At 34.5% G+C, this 16475-nt stretch overlaps 2 long non-coding RNA genes across 2 annotated transcripts; both read right to left on the bottom strand.

The window, feature by feature from the left end:
- Window positions 1-491: 491 nt before the first annotated feature.
- LOC117318737 lies at window positions 492-2159 on the bottom strand. The gene is made up of 4 exons (XR_004530444.1): window positions 2038-2159; window positions 1572-1645; window positions 1048-1071; window positions 492-580 (listed from the first exon to the last, which is right to left on the bottom strand). It is a non-coding gene; the product is annotated as an uncharacterized LOC117318737 (long non-coding RNA).
- A 2433-nt stretch (window positions 2160-4592) lies between these two features.
- Window positions 4593-9951, bottom strand: LOC117318734. Its single transcript, XR_004530443.1, has 4 exons — window positions 9903-9951; window positions 8174-8215; window positions 7465-7572; window positions 4593-4634 (listed from the first exon to the last, which is right to left on the bottom strand). It is a non-coding gene; the product is annotated as an uncharacterized LOC117318734 (long non-coding RNA).
- Between the last annotated feature and the right edge of the window lie 6524 nt (window positions 9952-16475).

The following is a 16475-nucleotide window of genomic DNA, read 5'->3' as shown; positions in this document are numbered from 1 at the left end:
TGTTGATCATTTTTTCAGCAACATATGTATTGACCCAGAATGAGCCTGTCGATAAAATTCTGATTGTTGGTTTATAATACTAGCTACTTCTTATAAGTGGAAAACGGAGACCCAATATCAAGTTACATGGCCTCTTGGTTATTGTCGTTTAAGTCGTTTAAAAATTTAAATCAATTAACTCTCGTGAACTTGAATGTAGGTCAAGGTCATTCATTTGAACAAACTTGATAGCCCCTCATCCCAGCATGCTGCAGACTCAGTGTCATGTATCTTGGCCTGTTGGTTATTGAGAAGAAGTCGAAAATGTAAATTGTTTACGACGCTGGACAGACGACGCCGGACAAAAGGAGATCGCAGTAGGTCAACGGTGACCTAAAAAGCCTATTAATTGGGCTAAAAATATAATTAGATCAGAAGTGAAAATTCCATATGCAATAGACTCAACTACAAAAATTATAATTACCTTGTGGTATACATTTTGGAAATGGCTTAGATCTTCTTTTGCAACATTGACAATGGATGCCGATTTCCTTTTCAGGTGAGGACATTTCCATGTTATTATTTCCATCGTCATTTTCATCTGTTTATAATGTAAGTAAACAAATGACCGTTTTAATGGATAAGAATTATTGAGCGGACAAGTCATCTGGCTGTTTGCCTGTGATTGGCTTTGTTATCTATTTTTATAGTAAGATAACTGATAGCAGTTTTGTTGTTGTTGTTGTTGTTGTTGTAGATTCTAACTATCTTTCAAAAAATATATTGTTTTAATATACCATTCCTGTGGAAAACAGCTCAGCTAAACTCATTACGTTAGAAGTAACATAAATATATTTCCTGTATAGAATTAGTGACAAATTGAGACTGGATCATTTTTCTGCAGACAAAAAAAATATATATTCATATTAAATCATGATATATTAAAAGTTGCCTTACTATCATACCACCTCTCGTTTCTTTTGATTAACCCTTGCATACATGTGAAATGTGTTGTATGATGTTTTATAAACCTAATACACATCAATCGTTTGCATCAACTCAACTCACCCGCTTCATATATAGGCTTGGTACCTGCAATCGACAAATGATGGTCAGGTAAAAGGGACATCTCAAATCAATACTTATAATTTTGACAACAGGTATTTCGTATCTGTTTACAATGTATTACAGTGGTATTGCTACGTAAAAAATTGTGTTGATAACATGATTTATGGGTGTTTGTTGCATTTCCTTAATAAGACGTAGAATATAATGTCAATTTGGGATGATCATGAAAAAGGCCAGAATTGAATTGAACTATTTATTTCACACACAAAACTGTCTACACAAATCTTATGTTATTTATTTTCGGAAAATTAAAACGTTTTGTCTAGCAATATGCTTCACGGCGGTTACAGTTTGCGATTCTTGAAGTGGTGTATTCATTGGTATTCATTTATATTTTATATTTAATTCCTGAGATTATTTGCTTAACCTTGCTGTCTTATTTCTGTTGCGGAGAATAGAATATGTAGTAAATCTTCAAACAATATCAAATGTTATCAATACTATACCACAATTGCGATACGTACTTGATCTGTTAACTGCAGTTTTGGGAATAAGGTTGATCATTTTCATCGTCAGTGTGCCAAAGGTTACTTGATGCCTGTAACAATATTTGAAAAATAAGTATTAACGGAAAAACATACTTCAATAATCGGTCGATATCAGGATAGAGTTGTATGGGAATGTCAGGTGATGTGGCCGGTGGCCGACCTTCTAACCAACTCAGCTATCGTGACCCACATCCATATTACTTCAAAGAGCCGCGATAAGTCAGTCGGTTAGAGCGCCGACCACGTAACTTAAGGTGAAGGTCTGAATTTCGTGAATCGACGCTCCTTGTGCGTGTCGGACAAGACACTTTGCCCTGACTTCTCAAGACGACATGCGACGGGCTTCGCGTATATTGTTCAGTGAGGTAGCAACCGCATATTTTATAAAAACAGAAGATATACAATAACCTGAAATCAGTAGATACGCATTGCAAACACCTACCACATGTTGTTCACTAGTATTATAGCATTATTTTTGCCCTTTGAATATTTTTTGTCGAGTATGTTGTTGTTTGCTTGATCAAATTCTTCCCATGTCTTGCAACGTTTGTTTTTCCAATACCATCGGCCGTTATCTGAAATTAATAAATATATGTTTTATTGAACTTTATAACGTTCATCATATTGTCCAAGAGAAGTATCTTCAGTCAATATGTTTCAATTACTACTAATGAAACCACACCTTGTAGACACATTGAGTGTAACATGTTCAAAGAGCGGCTTTTCCTTCATTAACAAAAAAATATGAATTAAATCAATATTTGGGAAAAGCCATTTCAGGATTTCAGTATATGTTTTAAACTTTTCTGTCACCACTTATTTCTCCCCAGCAGCAAATCACAGATAATTCTTCCTGCTGGTAGTCAATGTCTTCACTTTCTAGTAGGTTTACATTGCAGGTAGGTAGTCTCGTAGGAGGCGACTAAATATGGCATTGTACTTTAAACTGGGGCCCTGACTAAAAAAGGAGAGGGGCGGAGACCAAATTTGAAAGTGTCTTGTTTTTAGCTGCAGGAAGGCGCTCAGGCCAAGAGCTGGTGTAACCTTACTTGTACATATGGTGGTAAGAATGTGTTCCTTAATGTTTACACTTTCTGAGTTATCATGAATGACCGACTGTAGATTTTATTTAGTCAGTCCCTGATTCCTGCTAATCTAACTGGGCAGAATGTCGCTCACACTGCATGTGGTCATCAGAAAGTGGGGAAAACATGTTCAAGGGCAGATCAAAGGGTACCACAAATCCGAAAATGTAGGTGTGACGCAATTAAACAAAAAGAAAAGGAGGTAAAAGCCATGACTGGGGCAATACAGTTTACTACTTCATCCAGTGATGACAAAAATGTGTTCGATTGAACTATTCATCAAGGGCAAACTACCTTATGTAAATATAAGAGAACTTCTGGATGAGGCTTTTTATTTTTTCTTCATTCACTCTAGCTAAGCGATCAGCAATCTTTGAGTAGGACGAATGGTTCGCCTGTTGTCGGTATAATGTGACCACACATCATTAAATGACCATTATTGTTGATAGGACTTTAATTAATGCTTAAGCAAACTAATGGACGGAAAAGCTGTTTACATGAAAATCGTCCTTTACATGATGTATATTTGCCATTGTATGATGTGATTTTGTCCTGAAATGATGAACTCTCCTTTTTATCCAAACAGCCCTAGATGAAGTAATTTTACTTTATGTTGTGCTATGAATCTAATCTTATCTTGAATAAGTAACTTTATGTTTCATGTGTCATTTTATATTTAATTAAATGTTTCTCGGGCTCTAAATATTCATTCATGAAATTAATTTATTGTTATAAGCCATTTACTGGTGATGCTGACCGGTACTATTTATCAATTTATTTCAGAAACATTGGATCCTATATTTTATATTACATTATCTAACCAAGCAAGTGTTACTTTATCATTAATATCAAATTTAAGTAGTCGAGAACACAAATAGTTAAAACTGATTAGGCAGAATATTTTCAAGATATCTTTTCAATCCATTCTAGCAAATGCTAATCATAAAGACTTTGAATGAACACAAATTCCACAAAGTCTTTTTATGCGAATGCGCTTATACTGCAAATATTACCAATCATCAATTACCGATTGTTTAAGATGTTTAATTTATATCCCTTTCCATTGATGTTTTTTTTTTATCAAACGCCCGACGCTTACCCGCTATTGCATCTTGATTTACGTTATCTGTATTGCTAATGTCATCAGAGAAGTGGTTGACAAGTTCCTCTTCAGCATCGAAATTGTCGATATCGTCGATGCCGCTGTCGGATTGATCTGAAAATAATAAAGCTAAACTATTTGACAAAATATATGTATCCTGCATTTCTTCTTATTGGTGACTTCAAAATTATTAAAATGGCATTATATGGAAGTTGCAAAAACCTATTACTCGCATCACAAAAGCAGGGTTAATATTTGTTTATAATTCATTGAACGAGATAAAGATCTAACGCATACAATAAGAATAAGCTTTTAAAGAAATTCGTTATTCCGACATTTCTGGGGAGAAATTTTAACATTCATAAAAAAATATAATTGTTTTCTGTGCGTCGAACACTTTTTCGATAGACCGCGGTCAGTTTCACGTAATAAATGTCACACATATGACAAATGATTAAATAAATAACATTTCTTTATTTGTAATTATGCAGGATTGTTTTTAAATATATCAGAAAATTATTGTTTACAAATCAATTTATGAACAAATAAGTTTAATTTCCTCAAACAGAATTTGCGGATTTGGCTTATTAATCACATGATTGGAAATTATCTTAATTGTATCTCCATCTATATTATAATATTTATCAAAAGAAACCATCCTACAGAAAATAGCAAACACAACAGTCGATTTATATTGACCTAATTTAAGTATTTAAGTGTTAACGTAATGCTAATTTGTGAGGTAATCAATATTCCAAGACTATGATGTGGAATTAATAATGATACACTGTAGGACACAAAAATACTCACCGTTTCCGTCCTGATGTTTCTCATTCCGTTCTTGCAGTATTACTACAAAAATAAGTAAAGTTTACAACATGCTATGAATTACTTCATTCTAAGGACCCTCTCTAGTTACTAATACGGACCTGGAAACTGTCATGATTATGATTCAAATATTTAAAGCTTATTACGTCACGGCGAATTAGGGACTGTATGGAGCTAGTTTAGATTTCAACAGTTCAGATATATGTCCGTTGACAGTGCCTGGTATGAAGAGAAACCACTAACGGAGGAGTGAAAAATAGGTTGACGGTTGCCCTTGATGTTATGATTGAGTTTTAAGTCCAAAAATAAGTAAGTATATTTTTGTTTCTTCTGATCATATTAATTTGTTTTAACTTAATATTTAATCATTCCCCTTAGCTATTTTTGATAATTGAAACAGTATATAATACATAGTCTCCCTCTTCACCTTCTGTTTTAATGTCCGTCTTACCGAAATTTCTTTTTCTTAGACATTTCTTTTTTCCAAATAAACTATTTAATATATTTCCCCCATTCTTGATGATATTTTCTTTTTGATGATATGTATGTGTCCCGTCAGAATGTGAAAAGAACATAACAGTGTAGAATAATGAGGAATGGGTACAAAATCGAAAGTCTTCATAAAAAAACACAATGAAAAGTAAATATTCGACTACTCATGGAAGTACCATCCATTCGCCGCGGGGACTTTGGCAATTCAAGAATAGGAATGTGTTTCATATTTGCCGGATTTAATCGCGGATAGCTAAAGTCCCATAGTTGACTTGATTTCATTCGGTCATGACGATGTGATATTGGTTGGTATGAGTAATATTGAGGATGTTGGCTTTAGAGTTCATTAGAAATTAATAATTACGTTTTTCCTGCATGTCCGAGGATAAGGCAGCACGTGTGAGGGAAGCGCTCATAGAGTCTTCAGTGCAGAAGGGGTGCTATTATCATACCATAGGAAGCCGTATGACGGCCACACTTCCGGCATGTAAGGCCGAGAGTACCGCATGAAGTATATTGTTTTGTATGAAAGATGGGATATTTCATAACGGATCATGGATGCCGGGCCTTTGACACATTTATTAGACAACGGTGCATCAGCTGCATTTACGGAATCTGCTTTGTATCTATTAAAAATGTCACATGTTGTTATCCGATTGACTTATGTTTTTCAGAAATATCGCAGATTCAGATCTAAAGCTCACGTTAGAAATAAGGAACCTGTGACTTCACAGATGTCAAGCAAGCTATGCGAAATTTCAAAGGCTGTTAAGACATATTGATTGTTCTTTAGTTTTATTTTTCAAAACTTCTATACATCCGTTCTAGTTCTATAACGACGGCCCTTTCAGGTCACCTTGCCCTTACGTAAAGTTATGTGATTGGTAAATTGACATCCCAAATTATTCACAAAGTGCAACTTCTAAAAAACTATTTTTTTCAATGGAATATCTGGAATCAATGGAAAAAGTACATCAATATTCACTTTAAAAGTCATTTCCATCTGGTTTAATTTCAACGTTTTCTTATTAAAAATTCGGGGATTTATTATTCACCCATCGTTCATAGATTTGTCTCCATGTAAACTTGTGCAAGATTTCTCCGTCAAACAAGGTTGTCATATCTTTATAAATCCTTAGGGAATGGAAAATAACGTGTTTTTGCATTAATACAATGACCTCACGATGACAATCCAATACGCAATACGCCACCTAGCGGAACTACTTCTTTTGTCCTAATGGGAATTTCCTGTTTACGGCTCACTGGCTTTCAATGTTGTAAACAAAAGCAAACACACAAAAGAAAAAGAAAATGACAAACCAGTAACGATCACATTTGAACTGACTTACATCATCAAAATAAAACATCGCCTGTATGAGGTAAATGTGCGTCCAACTTTAAGAATATAGACTATAGAATGTAACCAAAATACCTTACTTCCACTGACATAGATTTGTAAGGCATCCCCATTTTATTTCACTATTTGTCATGGTACACTTTCCAAGTAACTATAATGCTCCACATATGGAATTTACTGCTCTACATTGCTGTGTCCTTTCTCGTTTCATATCTTCCCTTTTTTTGTTTCGAACGTGACGAGATCCACTCAATACCGAACTTTCATGAGACTGAATCAGCTGTCTGTGATGTCAGGTACTCACACAAGATGCTACAGTAGTGATATTTGAACGCAGTGATTTGTCAAAAAATAATCCATAATTAACTTATTATATTAGCGGATTGTTACACCGGTTATTGTTTATTCGTTTTAATTAAGACATTTGATTATAAGTATGATAGGAAAGTTTTTAGTTTAAAAATATTTCTATCAATGCTTTGATAATGTGCTTTCCCTTTTTATCCAAACGCCATTAGATGAGGTACATTTTTCTAGATGATATATATCTAATATGATCTAAATTAAACAACTTTATGTCTCATGTATAATTCTATATTCAATTAAACGTGTCTAAGTTTCCCAATATTCATTCACGAAGTTAATATATTGTTTTAAGCCATTCGTTGGTGGTGATGAGCGGTACTCTTTATTAACAATTTTTGTTGAGAAACATCTTTACCCTATACTTAGAATTCCATTATCTGCTTATTCGATAATTAATATGAAATACCCCGAATACAGAGTGATGGTAGTCGGGATCAAAAAACGTTAGAAATAATTAGGCAGCATATTTTCGAGAATACTTGGCTTATTTTCCAAGTCAGCCAATTGAATACAGATTTCACAAGTTTATAGGAAATGCACTTATGTTGCATATATTACCAATTATCAATTACCGATTGTTTAAGATGTTTAACTTCAGTTATATCCATTGATGTTTTCATCAAAGCGCCGAACACCTACCCGCATTTGCATCCTGATTTACGTCATCTATATTACTACTTTGACCAAGGAAGAGGTTGACCCCTTCCTCTCGATCGTCAATATCGTCGTTGTCGCTGTCGGATTGATCTAAAAAAAACAAGCAAACCTATTTGACAAATAAATCTATCCTGCATTTCCTTTTATTCATGACTTCAAAATGATTAAAAGCGCATAATATGAAATTTTCAAACAGCTATTATTTGCATTACAAAAGCAGGTTTAACATTTGTTTATAAGTTTGTTTATTTTAGCACCTCATTGAATTTGTTTTCTGTGAGTCGAAACACTTTTTCGAAAGTTCTGTCAGTTCCACGTAATAAATGTCACTTATGACAAACTAGTAAATGACATTTCTTGATTTTTAATTATGCAGGAATTATAAAGGTATCAGAGAATTACTATTTGCATAACAATTTATGAACAAATAACTTTAATTTCTGAATCGGATTAAAAGTACTTTGTTTATTCAGCACTTACACTGAAACTATCTTAATTATATATACATTTGTTTGATCATTTCTATCAAGAGAAACTACCCTAGCCTAGAAAGATAGCAAACACAACTCTCGATGTATTTCAGTCTTATTTAAGTCTAAGACGTATTTGTTAACGCGATGCTAATTTGTTAGGTAATCAATATTTCAAGAGTGTGATGAGGATTATTATTACTTGTACCACAAGCACTCACCGTTTCTGCCCTGATGTTTCTCATTCCGTTCTTGTGGTATTTCTACAAATAAAGTTTAAAACGCCATGCTATGAATTGCTTTGTGTTTTGATAAAACCGTTCATGAAAAAACAAGCTGGAAAGAAAGCAACTCTTTATTTCGATTTTTACACTGGTCGCGCTCTAGTTGTAAGGAGGTCGTCCTTAAATGACCTTTGTAGCGGGGTCACTCTAGACGGGTACGGCCTCTTTCTAGTTATAAGTTACTAGTGCAGACCTGAAACCTGTCATGGTATGATTCATTTATCTAAAGATTATCACCTCTCGGCGAATTTGGGACTGTATGGAGCCAGTTTACATTTGACGAGTTAAGATGTTCGTTCATTTTCTGTCCATGGTATGGAGGGGTACCACTGACCAGGGTGTGAGGGACAGATAGGTTTAAATAAGCCCTGAATGTTATTATATTGTTTGTATATTTTTGGTTCTTCTGATTATCTCTCTTGGTGGTTTTAAATTGATAACAATGTTTTCAGGTACACATTTCATGTAGAGAGCGTTAAGTGATGAACATTTTGTCTCCCGCTTCGATTCGAAATTGTCTTGGGAGTTGGTAAGCCGGTATTTGTAGGGTTGATGCAAGCTCTAAAGCTGATGATTCAAATGTGTAGATATGAGAATGTTTGATCGATTGATCAGTTCGTTGTGGGGTTATTTCGACTGTGTGACACAGGAACTTACATAAACGATTGATCGGGTCGGGAGGATTCGGAGTATATTCCGATAGCTTAAATGAAGACTACATGTATGTATTTATCTTCATTGTAGATTGGTCACTTTCCCCATGTGCTTGCTGAACAACCTATTAAAGTTCTAAATGTGAATTAATATTGCGGAAAGTCTTTCTCCAATGTTCTTATATTTTTACATGAATGTTATATCTGACCCCTGGAAATAGTATCCCTGCTAAATATTGAGATTTCTTTCTCATAATATTCTGGGTTATGATGGACACCAAAAAGGCTATATATGTGGCATATGTGTACTTTTGATAATATAATGTGTTGATATTACATCGCCGTTTGATTCAACGAATTCATGTCCATGTATTGAATATTCCTGTCCTGTCAACCCCTCTTAATTTTTGGAACCACAATTACGCAATCGGGCAATGTAAACTTTCACTCTGACATTGCAAAGCATTTGCTGTCACTTGATCTTCGTACTTAGTAAAATTTGTCATCTTTTAAACTACTTCTTTAAACTACATTTAGATCCTTGTCTAACATTACAGACAAAAGCTTGATCGGTAACTATGTTCCACACTTCTTATCACTAAAACTTCATTAATTTGGGTAAAGCATGAGGCGGTGTGCCATTTATCAAAAGTAGGTCACTTTTGAAATTCATCTAGGAAACAATTATTTAGGATCCTTCTCCTACTCGACAATGTAACTTAATATTTGGAGATTGGTTTAACCTTATCTAATACAAATTTATATTCTTTTCCTTCTTGGTATATTATTCCACATACGCATATGGCTGTGATTCGCCGACTATCCTGTGTTTCTGATTACGTCCCTTTATTGGAAACTTAGGTTAGCTCTACAATGTTACTATGCTAATGCGTTAATTTACTTGTAAAGCGGTACTGACATAATTTTCTCAGATTGTTGTATCGGTCAAAAACATAGATCAATTGATAATGAAATATATGTTGCAAACTCTATTTTTGAACTTAATTACTTACCACTCTCTTGTACCTCTTCCAGTTGTCTTCGGGAGTCCTCTGATACAGCTGAATTGAGTAGATGTGAATATCAACATTGATATAAAACGAAAAAAAAAAATCAAACAAAACAAAGGAGACACTTAACAAACAAAAACACAATCACAGGGAGAATAGCAACAATGGTTGATGTGTATTGATATAATACAATAACTACGCGTATTGATGAACTGGGTCCAAATAAGTAAGGTAATTAATATTCCAAGACTACGATAGGGATAATTTCATAATAACTAACAAATTGCAAATTATACAAAATTAATCTAAATGAAGCTGAGGAAATATTATTGCAGGACTTTCTAAGAAAAAGGGTAACAAACTTAAAGCAACATACTCCCAAAAAAGTCTTCATTTCGAGCTCTTTATAGTTTTCAGACTTAATATATGAATTATCACAAATAAAAAAACTGGAGGAAAATGTGTATTTATGAAAGTAACGGGAAATTCCCCAAAATAATTTTTTATGCGAACTAGTCCCATAATGCAACAGTCTATACAAAATGGCGAAACGCCGAATGCGGCACAGACAGATTCTGCCAAAAAGAAACATAAAAGGAACTGGAATCGGCAAACCCGAATATTTCCGAAGGAAAGGAAATGATTCACTGGAACTTAGCGAGAGAGAAAAAAGGGAATAGACTCGAATTACGATTTTGCCGGACGTCTATTGGACTGATGGTTAGCTTTTGGACATTTTCAACTTCACCCATCTAACATTTTATCGACGTTTTGTTGTATGCATATTGCTAAATTTTAAAATCAAGTATTTAGATGTATGTTTGTTTATTTTGTTAAGTAATTAGGCGAATATTCTGTTAATATGTTTAAATGAAAGCATTATTTGGCAAAGCTCACGTATACTCGATATGTAAACAACGGCATTGTGTGTAGTTTATGTGCTGTTCACGTTGTTACAGCCTCATCCTCGGATCCGTGACATATCTCGCGATGAAAATAAATGCGGCCAGTTATTTGTATACACTGATGTTTCAAGGACTTCCCCGGTCAAGCGTGTAAGTGGTCATTTTAATTTAAGGAGAGCGTGAATGAGCACCTTGGATTTTTATTGATACCCGTATACTAGAATTTTGGAGTTTGTGGCTTTAAACCGAAATTTTATTATGACCGGCTGTCATCTTTTTTTCTGGTCAGTCTCAAAATGAAATACTGTATACACAAATAAGGAACAAAAATGAAATTTCAGAAAGGTCCATGAGGAACTTTCCGACAAAAAAAGATAACAAACTTCAAAATGGCCATATTGTTTTCCGATAAATCCCAAAATGACATACGTACAACTAGGGACCAAAAGAAACCTAAAAATAAAATTTGTGAGCAATCTTTAAAAAACTGTATGGGAAATAGCCATAACAATTTTAAAGTGTTCATATTCAAAATGGCCGCCTGTCGGCCATCGTCTGTTCTGGGTAATCTCAAAATAGAATATTCACAACTAAGGACAAAAGGAAACCTTAACCTGGAATTTAAGAAAAATTCATTATGGAGTTCATTAGAAATATAGTTAACGGGACTTTTTAAGGAAAGATGTCGGACGAAGATCGATTTTATTAGCCCTAATGGTTGTGCGATGTTAACATATAATTATTAACATGATACCAATTAGTAAGGTTATCAATATTTCCAGACTATGATGGGAATTATTTAGAAACTGCATGTAACAACTCACCGTTTTCATCTTGATTTTTTTCAGCAGGTTCTTGCTGCGTTCTTTCTAGAAAATATTAGGTGAAGTATACAACTGATAGGTTAGCAATTGTTAGACAGCCCTCCGTAAGTTCATACACACATCGGATGATAAAAGCTATTAAAATGCTATTGGAGGAAAAACATATACCAGTACAAAATTCAGAATCAAAATCATGTAATATCTTAAACAATACAAACCAGAACAAAATTACAAAGTTTAGTTTAACGGCAAGACAAAGCCATTTTGAAAGGACTGCCTTCGGCTACTTTTGATAATAAGAAAAACCTTTTCCTGTTCTAACATATTAAAACCCCATCTAACGTTGTTGTCTGTTTTTTAAGAGTTACTTTGCTGAGAGATGGTTTACATTGCAGATAATCATATTTCCGGAAAAATTAAACTGAACAACCAAATTCAATAAAAGTTTGTCCAAATCAGTTTTCCTGATGTTTTTTCTTCTTTTTCACTCATTTTTTTTTTATTTTTATTTTCTATTTATTCTTTTTTTAACGAATTCATGCCCAATAGTTGGTAATCCTTTTTTCTGCAAAAGCAGCTTTGTTTTAGCTAGATGCATGACGTAAAAGGTGACTACGTGTTGGCCTTTTAGACTATTTTACCTAACAACCCGCAGGAATTCTAATTCGAGGATGGTCTTGATTTTCCAATACAAGTGGTACAAAAGATCCAGAAGCGATCTTGTCGCTCACCATTGAATAACCTTTATTTGATCTCTCTAAGACTGATTTTGTCTCTACTTTTCTCTTCTTCCTCTTAATCATTTCAAACAAGCTAAACTTACATGTTAAATCTGAGAAAGATCAATCAAGAACTCTCCATGAAATAGAGTTAACAAACCTCAAATAAAACAAGCTGAATCTAAACGTAATTGAGACAAATATCGTTGAAGGACTCTCTGAGAAATAGGGATAAGAACATTTTTTCGATCGTTCCGAAAATGGCATACACACAACTAGGGAACAAGGGGACACTACAAATGAATTTTTAGAAGAACTTTGAAGAACTGTCTGTAAAATAAAACCTGTCAAAATTCAAAATAGCTGCCTGTCTGCCATCTTATTTTCTGATCTTAAAATGTAATATTTTCAACAAGGGTCAAGCGGAAACCTACACATGGATTTTGAGAAATATCCATTAAGAAATTTCTGAGAAAAAGCGATAATAAGAAATTTGAAAGACGGATGCAGAACCGACGCCGTACGAACAGCGATTTGATTAACCTACCATCTGATGGCGATTGGCCGACAACACTTTGTTACGAACAGACTGCTAATTACTAATGCTATAAACATTTCCAGACTGTGATATGGAATTATTTAGCAAATGTACATAAAATCTCACTGTTTTCATTTTGACGTATCTCAGCAAGTTCTTGCTGCTTTCTTTCTATGAAATAAAACGTAAATTATAAGACCGATCTTCTACGAATTTTACTAGTAGGGTGACACCTAAAGGAGTGTCACAGAAAGAATGAAGTGTAGTGAGGGAAGATGACTCTAGTTGAGCACGAAAATCAGATAAAAATAAATGCTAAAGATGATATAGAAATGTCCGTCTTGAGTTCAGAGGTTCCATGCACGAGTCCTGGTTTACATCAAAATCGTTCAATGTCAATATTTCGACCAAAAAGAAGCATCAGCGTGGTTCTATAGCAAGAAAACCCGTGAGGTTGAATTTGCATCTAAAATTTGACCAATTGAATTCCTCGATGCTTCCTATGGCAATGAATCCCATGTGGTTGAATTCGAATTCCCCTATCTATCATTTTGCATCCAAATCCAATATCTAAACTTCGAACAATCAGAAGCCTTGATATGGCAATGATACCCATGCAATGAAATTTGCAGTCCGCTAATACCACTATATACCATATACCAATTGTAATCGAAATCAAGCAATTTCTAAATTTTCACCAATCAGAGGCAAGTAATTCTGTGGCGGTCATCATGGTTGACCGATCGGAAAATAAAGGATCAGTCTCACACCCCATGACCTTGAAGAACATTTGTGTCAAGTTTTTTTAAGTGGGGACTTAATAGATTATTGGTTATCTTATAACACTGGTAACCCCCCAAACCTTTATTTCCTTTCCTTTAGCATTAATACCTTCATTTGCTCTTAATTTCCTCACTTTCACTTAATTTCCTCACTTGCGATTAATTTATTCGCGCGACATTTAAAACTCTCCATTACGTTTAAATATTAATACTGGCGCGAGGAAATTAGAGGCGTGGGGGTTACCACTGTAATAATTTTCACAATTCTTCAGTTTTCTGGAATATGACACATTAATTGATTATGAGACATCAATTGGCATCTATCCAAGCATATGTTAAAGGCCTCTTGTGTGTTGTTCAGTGAGGTAGTCGCCCACTACTATAAGGAGACCCAGCCTCAAAACGATCCTGATTGCAATAAATACACATGGTGATAAAACAAGCAAACAAACAAACCTAAGTTCATCTTAGTAACAGATGTACTCGCGGTATTCTAATTGATAAATAGTGATATATACCATCAAAGATAAAAAAAAAAAATGTCATACATATCATATGATGTCAAAATCAGGGCTTCTAGTGTGTTGTTCATGTCTTTAAAAATAATGAAGTATTTCTATAACTAAGTTGAAAATACCGCTTGAGCATTGATACTGAAAATAACTTCCACAAGTGTACACACAACCTTATTAACATTGGGACCGATATCACAATTAACTTCGATATTTTTTTGGAGATAGCTGTCAATATGCATCCATCACCAAAGTGAAGATTATTTACATCCGGGACATGGTTAGAGGTCATATATCCAAAAGTGTGTTAACGACTGGTGCAACTCGATCGGCCATTCAGCAGGTGTTTCACTCGAACCAAGTCCCTGTGGAGATTGTGTTTCCCTGGTTTGTAGCTGTTTTCTCGAGTGAATAACACATGAAACGGGTACTTTATATACCATACGAGGATAAATAGTGTGTTGAGATTGAGAAAATCACAAATATACACTGTTACTGAAAATAGAATGACGTAGGATTCTGGATGTAAAAAGGCGGGAATTCCCGAGGCGGGGGTTCCCCAGTGCAGTGTAAATGTCTGGCTTACTGTCTTTCGATTATACGTACCCGTGTGCCCTTAGCGGAAACTATGGAACTTAATGTACCATATATGTCAAAACAAGAATAATCCTGTCTTTGGGATAGAGATATTTGTGAAAAATATGTAAAAAAAAAAAAATAAAAATGTGTAGAGAATAGTGTCATTCGTACTAGTGGGGTGACACCTGAAGGATGTCACAGAAAGAATGAAGCGTAGTGAGGGGCAATAATTCTGTTTCAGCACGGTTTTCATTAAAATCATTCAATATATACATTTCGATCGATCGACAATATCTAATTGTTTGACAAATCAGAGGCCATTAATGGCGGTCATTTTGTTAAAATGTGAAAATGAGGTCACCAGAGGTAACAGTGTCCCATGGTGTACCTACATATCAAATCATTTAAATCTAACAAAATCTTAATTTGGACCAATCAGAGGCCAGGAAATGGCAACAATTTGTTTAGAATAAAGTGAGGGAATTGACTCGCCCCATATTTATCTTATAGGAAATTGTTAATAAATTATACTCGCACGAGGAAAATCCCTTTTTTCAAAAAAATTGTATGAATTCCACAGTAGAACATAATGATACAAATAAGAGAAGGAAAATTGTTTGATTGATTTAGCCATATCAGTAAAATAATGATATTTTAAGACTTGCTCTGTAGATCAAAGTCAGAATCACTGTCTGTGTCAGTGGACCATGTCATTTTTTTTTTTGAAACTTTTTAAGTAGTGTTGGGACTCACTATAAAGTTCATGATCAGTTATCATCATATCAAAAATTGATCGATCATGAATAGGAAGGGAAATATCTGCAAAAACATTAATATGAATAATCATTCAATAATAACAACATTATGAGTCTGCATGTCATCCAGGAATTTGAGCAATAATTTATGAAAATGAAGCTTACCAAGCAAAACAAAAAATCATGTTTTCTTTTTAAATAGATGTTTTCAACCTCTTATAGGGGTTAGCAGTGTAGACCAGTTTGCGTGGTTTCTGAAAAATAAGTGGCATCTCATAGTTTGAGGCTGGGTTTCCTTGTAGTAGTTGGTGACTACCTTACTGAACATCATGCAGGAGGCCCAGCACATGACATCCAGAACCTAACAACGACAAGGATGATCACTTCATGAACAGCCAGGGTCATTTTGAGGTGAGGTCACTTTGTAGTAGTTGGTGACTACCTCACTCGGCTGGTCGGGTGGCAGCACAATTGCCTTTCTCCAAGCTAGCCTGGGTTTGATCCCTTGATTGGACGTGAAAAGATATAGGGGTTTCCTTCCCAACCACATTACTTCCTCCACAGTAAGACCCCTCTCGCACAATTCCATCCGGGCCAACAATTGTGATTAATATAAGTTGATATAACTTGTTCCACAATAGTTGTAAAATAAATAAAGTTTACATTTAAGACTACTTCACTTAACAACATATGGGAGGTCCGTCGCATGCCATATGTAAAACATCTGTAGGGTAACTGCTAAGTTTCTTGTAAATATATTAATAAACTATCTCACAAGTGCAATTGTATCAAATAAGTGAAAATTGTGAAAAATGGTGTTTTCCAAATTTCTAAAAGCTTCAAATTGAGAGGAAACTTCTGCAATATGAAATAAAAAATTAAAATATTCCAATTCAGGTTTTCTCTAGTAGTCTAACACAGAGGGCAATTAACTGCCATCCGAGGCCTACAATTAGAACGCG

This window comes from Pecten maximus, unplaced genomic scaffold (genome assembly GCF_902652985.1).
Source record: "Pecten maximus unplaced genomic scaffold, xPecMax1.1, whole genome shotgun sequence".
Lineage (NCBI taxonomy): Eukaryota > Metazoa > Mollusca > Bivalvia > Pectinida > Pectinidae > Pecten > Pecten maximus.
The sequence above is the reverse complement of the archived record's forward strand: the minus strand, read 5'-3'. Positions and strand labels throughout refer to the sequence as shown.